Source organism: Lampris incognitus, chromosome 15, assembly GCF_029633865.1.
Source record: "Lampris incognitus isolate fLamInc1 chromosome 15, fLamInc1.hap2, whole genome shotgun sequence".
Lineage (NCBI taxonomy): Eukaryota > Metazoa > Chordata > Actinopteri > Lampriformes > Lampridae > Lampris > Lampris incognitus.
In genome coordinates this window covers 44979351-44988346 of record NC_079225.1, presented here as the reverse complement: position 1 = coordinate 44988346, position 8996 = coordinate 44979351, and positions in this window count along the sequence as shown.

The following is an 8996-nucleotide window of genomic DNA, read 5'->3' as shown; positions in this document are numbered from 1 at the left end:
AGGACGCACTGGACCTTTTTTTTTTGAATTACATGAACTTTTCGTGTTTTTTGCTCATGAACAAACTGGGCCTTTTGAAGGAGGGGACTCGGCTATGATGTGTCCGTTACATGTTTTTCACAGAGCAGTTAGATTCCCACAGCGTATGTACGGGGACACCTCTGGTCGTCAGCTTGTGCGGAGATCAGACATACCTAATTTCTACGATCTCTAGAAAACTCTATTCCCTTGTGACCAAGAAAAACCCACTTTTCCACCACAAAGTCTCATCAAGCCCCACCCCCTTTTTCACCTCAATTGCGCTTGGCCAATTACCCCACTCTTCCGAGCCGGTCGCTGCTCCACCCCCTCTGCCGACCCGGGGAGGGCTGCAGACTACCACATGCCTCCTCCCATACATGTGGAGTCGCCAGCCGCTTCTTTTCACCTGACAGTGAGGAGTTTCACCAGGGGGGCGTAGTGCTTGGGAGGATCACGCTATTCCCCCCAATCCCGGCGCCCCCAACCGACCAGAGGTGGTGCTAGTGCAGCGACCAGGACACATACCCACATCCAAGCGACCAAGCCGGAGGTAACGCGGGGATTCGAAGCGGCGATCCCCATGTTGTCGGTAACAGAATAGACCGCCGTGCCGCCCGGACGCCCCTACTTTCATCAATTTTGAGCGTTTCTTCAGATTTGTGTTCAAGGAAGCTCAGAGAGCAAATGGAGCAAAGGAAATGAAAATGTCCATTCCGTCCTGCCAGGAAGGGTCGGTACATTCACCTGTTAACCCCCCCCCCGGTTAGACAACCGCAGAACACGGCAGAACAGAAAACCCGGTGTATTACAGGGGCTTGTCATCTTTGCTGGTTTTTCTCTCCCAGAAATCTTGAATAGCCACGAGCTTTGCAGAAACACGGGAGAACTTTCCGGCCCGTTCAGAGGAACGTCTCGACACGCTCGCCACAGTAGTCCGACCCTAGACAGTCTGTCCTCGGCCCGCTTCCTGCGCTGTTTGTCTAATAATATATCGTGTTCCCACCTCAAGCACCTTTATCAGCACCCATTGCCCTGTAGCGGTGCTATAGAGGGCCGGGGGTAAATATTAACCGGCGTTTCCATGGTTCGACCCCCCCACTCTCAGGAATCCTGACGTCTGGAGGCTGGCTTTAATGGCTGTGCCGTTCTGCAGAGCTGATAAGGCGGAAGTACCTCCTGGCGCCCAGCCGTTTGACCTGGCGGCTGAATGTTCCGTCGGAGAAGAAGAGGACTGCATTGAATTATAAAACGCAACACTGACGTACAAAACTCAGTGCTGAAACTGTGTTTAATCCGAGCGAATGTGTTCACATATCCTCTGCATACATTCAGTGGAGCTGCATCAAGCTGTCTGTTATCCTGCTGCAGACGCTGCAAAGCCAGCGGGGAAACTGGGAGGAGGCCGGCGTCTTTTCTGGACAGACTGGCGTGTTAAGAGACGCCAGAAAACACGAGTCACTTGTGTCAGTTATTAATGTTTTGACGCTTGATATGCGGGGTGGAGAATAGACCGGATCATTTATAGGTCTGCAAAGTAAACAAATCATTTCGGTAGGGAGGTAGAAAGCGAAGGAGGAATTCGTCAGACGTTTGGAAATTGTGTTTTTCCTCTTCCAGTAGAGCAATATGATTTAATTGACAGTCATATAGGGAGTTATAGACAGACAGATAGATGGATGGATGGACAGATAGATGAATAGACAGATAGATGGACAGACCGATACATAATTGGATGGATGAATAGACGGATAGATGAACAGACTGATAGATAATTGGATGGCTGAATAGACAGATGGGTAGATAGACAGATGTAGGTACACATACGGGGAAACATTAACACATCAGTTTAGAGGTCCAGAGAGGATTTGACAGGAAGATGGAGGGGGAGAGGGGCTCTGAAGGGCCTCTTCCTAAGCCGGGTGGGGGCATGCCCCCTTCTCACCTACCTCTTCTCCCGGGATGGATCGACGAAGGCCGGAGAAGCAGTAGCTCTTCCCGGGCGGAGGCGAGTCCGACGTTGTGGAGCCCAGACGGTCCCTGGGACCAGGCTGCTGCAACAGCCGACATGCGACCATGTGGAGAGACGGAGAGATGGTCCAGCTGAGTCATATTGTGATACTATCAGTTATACAGTGATATGGTCTCCTGACAGTCATCTGCTATCCAGCCATCTACCAAACCGCTTATCCTGCTCTCAGGGTGGCGGGGATGCTGCAGCCTATCCCAACAGTCATTGGGCGGCAGGTGGGGAGACACCCTGGACAGGCCGCCAGGCCGTCACACAGGGCCCACACACACACATTCATACCTAGGGACAATGTAGTACGGCCGAGTCACCTGACCTACATGTCTTTGGACTGTGGGAGGAAACCGGAGCACCCGGAAGAAACCCATGCAGAACATGCAAACTCCACACAGAGCACGACCCGGGATGACCCACCAAGGTTAGACTACCCCGGGGCTCGAACCCAGTTGCTGTGAGGCGACCGCGCTAACCACTGCGCCACTGTGCCGACCTATCAGAGACCAATACCCCCAAATCCGGTTAAGAAATGTAGTATGGAAGGTAAAAAAAAAAAAAAGAAAAAAAGAGTAAAGAATTGTAGTTACCCATATTCATCAGTAGATGGCGCTCTGTCTTTAACAATGGCTTCAACGTTTCAAACAGTGAGGAGACGCCAGCGTAATAATACATGAACTGATCCGCCAAACAAACCCAAACCCAGAGTGAAATATGATGACACGGATGTTGTAAATATCGAGCGGATGTTTGGGGCAGGATGAAGCCTACATAAATGGTTCTCAATCAGGTCCTCAGGTACCAGCACTACTGCTGCTTCTCTGTTTTAGCACAACAGGTCGGTGTAATGAAGTACTAAATGAACAACTAAGTTTTAACATTTGTTTTTACATGTGTCTCTGTTGTCAAGAGTCGAAAGCTCTCTTACTCACTGTTATTGTTTTTACATTAATCTCCCAGCTGTGAGTCCAGAATCAGATTTCACCTGGACTCACCTGCTCAGGTGCAGGGCAGCGGTCTACTTCTGTCTGTCTTTCAAAACCCACTAAACCCTGGACCACTTTGGTGAGTTTGCTACCGTGTGAAGGTGGAAAGCCACGTGTTGGTGCATTTAACTGTGAGTGTAAAAATGGACCCACAAGGATCCATTTGTACACCCTCAGAGTTAAATTAACACTCAGGTTTTGACTGTGTGGGTTCGCGTCCCGGTTGCGGCGGTTCCCGGCTGCATGGTTTCGTTTGATTTAGCCGTGTTACTGAGCCAGCCCTGACAATAGTCCGTTTTTTCCATGTTAACTCGTTAACACACTTAATTTTTTTTTCCAGTGGTATCAAACTCATGGGAGCGGAACACGGTTTACTGTTTAAATAAAAGTTCAGTGACTGTCACGTCTAAGAACACCACGATCATTCAGCATCAGTTCAGACGGGAGTCTGGGGGAGGAGTCCCACAGTCATGACGTAGCGCGATGGCGGCAGACGGACCACTTGACTTCCGGCCTCCGCCTTGGCGGGAAGCCAACATGGCCGACAGGAAACTGTGCTATCTGTGCCGCTGCGTGACTTTAGAGCCACTGGGACATGTACGTCCCATAGACTTTCTTTTTCCAACTGGCTAAGACTTTCCTTTGGCTTTTGCTGCCGTCGATTCACTCGTTCCTTCCCATGGGAAACGTTTCTGCAACCTAAAACGGTTTAAAAAGGCAACGCCCCGCCATATATCATAAACCGGGTGTGAACGACGTAATTAGAGGACAAGAGACGGGTTTTCGGGGACCGTCTGTGTGAACGGCTGCTGTGAAGGGCTGGTGCGGGTTAACGGTTCAGCTTTTCATTTCACATTTCTAGTTTTCTTCACAGAGTTTCACCCTCCGCTTCCCACGCGGCGTAAACAATAACGCCCTGTCTACACCTGGGTTTAAAAAATGCGCTTTGGGGCGATGGGATCACAAGTGGACAGCGACACACGTCCCCGCAGACAAAATGGCGGACCTCCGCAGTTGACAGGACCGTCACGTGACCTCCGCGGTGGACAGGAGCATGCGCAAGAGGCATAGAAAAGACAACTAACCGTTTAAAGTATCTTATTACCGCGGGCGCAGTATCGTCTACTTCTTCTTTCCGTTTTATGGCGGGTCGCAATCTTAAAAACAACACGAAGAAGACCAACGTCCGGTTTTCTGTCAACCGCGGAGGTCACGTGACGGTCCTGTCAACTGCGGAGGCGCCTCTTGCGGAGGTCCGCCATCTTGTCTGCAGCCAGACGCCTCTCCTCTTGTGATCAAATTTAGTTACGCCGAAGAAGGGTCCGTTACTGTCTACGTCACTTCCGCTACAAGGTCAAAGGGGCCCCGGTCAAGCGCCAGATTTGCCGACTAGCTGTGAAAACGACAGCTAATGTGTGAAGGTGTTTCAAGCACTAATAAACATGTACGGACTGTTCCAGCTGTTGAGACCAGCAGGACTGATTCTCCTGCCCAAATGGAGGTTAGGCGTCTCGTTTCAGTTGTACTCCAACCACCTACACTCCTCTCCTGTCGCGCTGTTACCTAAACAACCGCCACGTCCTGCATCGATGACGTAATTTCCGGTTACGGCCTCGTCGGGGACGCGTCAGGATATGTGGTCTCACAGCTTTGTGAATGATGTTGAATGGAAGAAAGTTTGGTCGTTACCGCAAAGATTTTTTTTTAACAAACAAAGTCAAAGAGATTTCATTGAAATTGCTACACAAATTCTACCCTGCAAAACAACATTTATCAAAGTTTAAAAATGATACAGATGTTGAATGTTCTTTTTGCCAAATGCCTCCTGAAACATGTGTCCACTTATTCTGGTCGTGTCAGTTCACGTATAAATTCTGGAGAGACTTCCGCAAGTTTATCGCTGATTTTGTCTTTTCTGATTTTCACCTTTACTATAAGAATGTTTATTTTGGGGTTTCATAATTTTAATCACAAAGATGGCGATGCATTCGTTTTTATAAATATGCTTTCATTTTTAGCCAAGTTTCATATACATAAATGTAAATTCTCCAGCAGAAAGCCTCAACTCTTTGCACTTAAAAAAAAGAAGTTGAACAACATATAAGGACAATATCTACTTCAAAAAACCCAAAGGCTTTAAAAAACTATCAACATTTGCAAATCTCTGAATCTGTTTACATAAAATATGATCTCGCCTTTATTTATTTATTTATTTTCTGTTATTTCTATTTATTTTTTCATAATTTGCTTTTCTCTTTTGTGTCTTTATTTGTTTTTTTTATCTTCAATCTATTGTTTTTGTGGTGTCTCGTGTGTCTCTATTTTGCCCTGTTTGAACGTATTTGAAGTATCAATAAAGTAAGAAGAAAAAAAACACGTGGTCTCACGCGTCCCAGACCACCTCGGCAAGTGGTTTGAGTCACTGGTTCACAAAACGTCTTGGCCGTCGTTTACACTTGTGTTTACACCTGTCCACTTGTGAACCGATCGCCAAAAAAACGCATTTTAAACCCAAGGGTGACACGTGGGACTCTGAATGACGTGTTTCGGGTCAGCTCGAGCTTCATCTCTCCCAGCGGGCTTCATAAGGGAGGAAACGGAGCGGCCGAATAGAAACGATCCAAGTAAATCACAAATACATCAACCTAGCCGTGTAAAAATACACATCAGAGGTAGTTTTCCAAGAAACACCCACAAATACGTACCACACGCACTGAAAGGGAAGCGGGTTTACGAGGAAGCGACAGCAAGGGGTCAGAGGTCACACTCAAAGGAAGGGGTTCCGCGTCACATGTGGGCTGCTGTGGGAGTTCCAAGGTTGTCTTCTCTGAGAGGTGTTTCTGTGGGAAGAGGTCTGGGTGTTATTTCCAGCTAAAAGAAAACAAGACACCAAAAATCAAACCCTTATAAATGTAAACTACTAATAAGACACGTTAGCCCCCTAGCTAACGGGTCTGACCCTTTAGCCGAGCGGTTAGTGATGTCGCCTTGTGGTGCAGTACATCCCGTATCGAATCCCGCACCGGGCAACAAAGTAACCGGTTACATAAACGTGACAGGAAGGAACTCGACCTTTCCAGAAATAGGGACTGGTTTGGTGAACTGACCAGTAATTCCCAGCAGTTCATCCACAGCCTGTTTTGGAGGTTTCCCTTCCATAGTCTGACATATTAACCGGTAACTATTCATCGGTTCATTTCTGAGTAAAAAGTATTTTGATGTTTTCTGAGTTACCTTTTTGTGTGAACATGTTGCTGGGGGAGTCGTCATAAGACGACGTAATCATGCCATCTAAAGTGACAGCAGACACGTGGATTAAAACACGTCTTTTTAGTGGCGTTTTCATCTCAGGTAAACCCTTCTGTTTTTATTCTTTACCCTTGTAAACTACTAATAAGACACGTTAGCCCCCTAGCTAGCTAACGGGTCTGACCCTTTAGCCGAGCGGTTAGTGATGTCGCCTTGTGGTGCGGTACACCCCGTATCGAATCCCGAACGGACGAGGTGGAGCTGGTTCAACCCGAACTGTGCAGGTTTAGACGGTATTCTGAGAGGAAGGTGTAAACAGACAGTAAGACATGTTGGACATGATCTCATGTGATGAAGAGGGGGTTTTTTGAGGAAATGGTCACTGCACACACGCGCGTTATCCGACCATAGACGGCGGTTCGCGAGCCGTTCTTTCCCCAAGTTTTCTTATATTTCCCCCTCATGAACAACAACCTTTGGTACTCAACAAAAACCTCCTTGTGGTTTCTCAGTTAATGACGCCAAACGGGTATATCGAGAGTTTGTGACAGCGCCTCCTATGTAGAAAATCACCTCTTGACCTCTATCTGTAGTTCGTGACGTCAAAGGGGGGTTGAAAAAAAACAAACAACAACTGGTTCGGGACCCACACATGGGCCGCAGCAGGGGGCCAGGAGGGTCGCAGGATGTCCACAATAAACACGGGGGGGGGGGGGGCTAATTTATTTTCTTTATTTTTATAAAGTATCTTATCTTATCTTATGGATCAAACGTCTTATTTTATTTCAATAAAAAAGAGAAATTTTATTTTCAGATTTGTGAGTCATGAAATTATAGTAGCGATTGGTCGCCGGACTGACGGCTGTGCGCCGGGGAAGCGCAAGGGATTATGGGACTGCTAACGTTCGTGTCGAGATTACGCAGGGGGTTCATGAAACAGTTCTGAGAACAGCTGCCATGTAAATAAAGATTGACTGATCGATTGACTGACTGGCTGGTTGATTGATTGATTGATACTCGAGGTTCTTCGGGTGTTTGCTAAATTCCACAGAGTAAGTAGCCGCTTTGTAAAACCGCTTATAATCGGTGACGTCAGTTTTAGTTCGTCTCGCCAGAAACTACTGAAGGTAAACAAAACCAAAATAAAACTACTGAAGGTAAACAAAACCAAAATAAAACTACTGAAGGTAAACAACAAATAAAATAAAACTACTGAAGGTAAACAAAAAACAAAATGAATCCACTGACGGTAAACAAATACAAAATAAAACTACTGAAGGTAAACAAAAAAAAACTACTGAAGGCAAACAAAAATACTGAAGGTAAACAAAACCAAAATAAAACTACTGAAGGTAAACAAAAAACAAAAAGAATCCACTGACGGTAAACAAATACAAAATAAAACTACTGAAGGTAAACAAAAACCAAAATAAAACTACTGAAGGTAAACAAAACCAAAATACAACTACTGAAGGTAAACAACAAATAAAATAAAACTACTGAAGGTAAACAAAAAACAAAATGAATCCACTGACGGTAAACAAATACCAAAATAAAACTACTGAAGTTAAACAAAAACCAAAATAAAACTACTGAAGGTAAACAAAACCAAAATAAAACTACTGAAGGTAAACAACAAATAAAATAAAACTACTGAAGGTAAACAAAAACCAAAACAAAACTACTGAAGGTAAACAAAACCAAAATAAAACTACTGAAGGTAAACAAAACCAAAATAAAATTACTGAAGGTAAACAAAACCAAAATAAAACTACTGAAGGTAAACAAAACCAAAATAAAACTACTGAAGGTAAACAAAACCAAAATAAAACTACTGAAGGTAAACAAAAACCAAAACAAAACTACTGAAGGTAAACAAAAAACAAAACAAAACTACTGAAGGTGAACAAAAACCAAAACTAAAATAAAACTACTGAAGGTAAACAACAAAAAAACTAATAAAAAGAAACTACTGAAGGTAAACATCATTGAGTTCATTTTTAAAAACAGGTGAAAATTGTTTACAACCATTGAATTTGCTCTTGTGGGTGTAATGTTTAGCAAGTAAAATACAAGATTTATCCTAAAGTATTTTCCTTCACATTGTATCTTAAAATCAATCATACCAAAGAAAACATCCTTAAAACAGAAAGAACAATCAGCAGTGAAATGTGTGCGGCTGTAGACTAGAGTGTCTGACCAAAACTTCTCTGTGCTGAGTTTTGAGCTTTTGAATGACACTCTTTTCTTACCCGTAGGCCTGGTTCTTGTGTTGTTGGTGTTGTATTTTGTATGTCTTTACACCACAGTCATTGGCCGTATCACCAACAATGACAACAACAGTGCACATCATGGTGCACTACCAACAATCTTGTCCTCAGTGTGCAGAAGACGATGGAGCTGATTGTGGACTTCAGGAGGTCCAGAAGCTGCAGCCACTCCCCCGTACACATCAATGGGGTGGAAGTGGAGCATGTCTCCAGCTTTAAATTCCTTATTTTAAATATTTTAACTTATTTTAGCTTTTGGCCTGCATGTGTGTATATCTTGTACTGTGTTTGGTCTGCATGTGTGTATATCTTATACTGTGTTTGGTCTGCATGTGTGTATATCTTATACTGTGTTTGGTCTGCATGTGTGTATATCTTATACTGTGTTTGGTCTGCATGTGTGTATATCTTGTACTGTGTTTGGTCTTCATGTGTGTATATCTTATACTG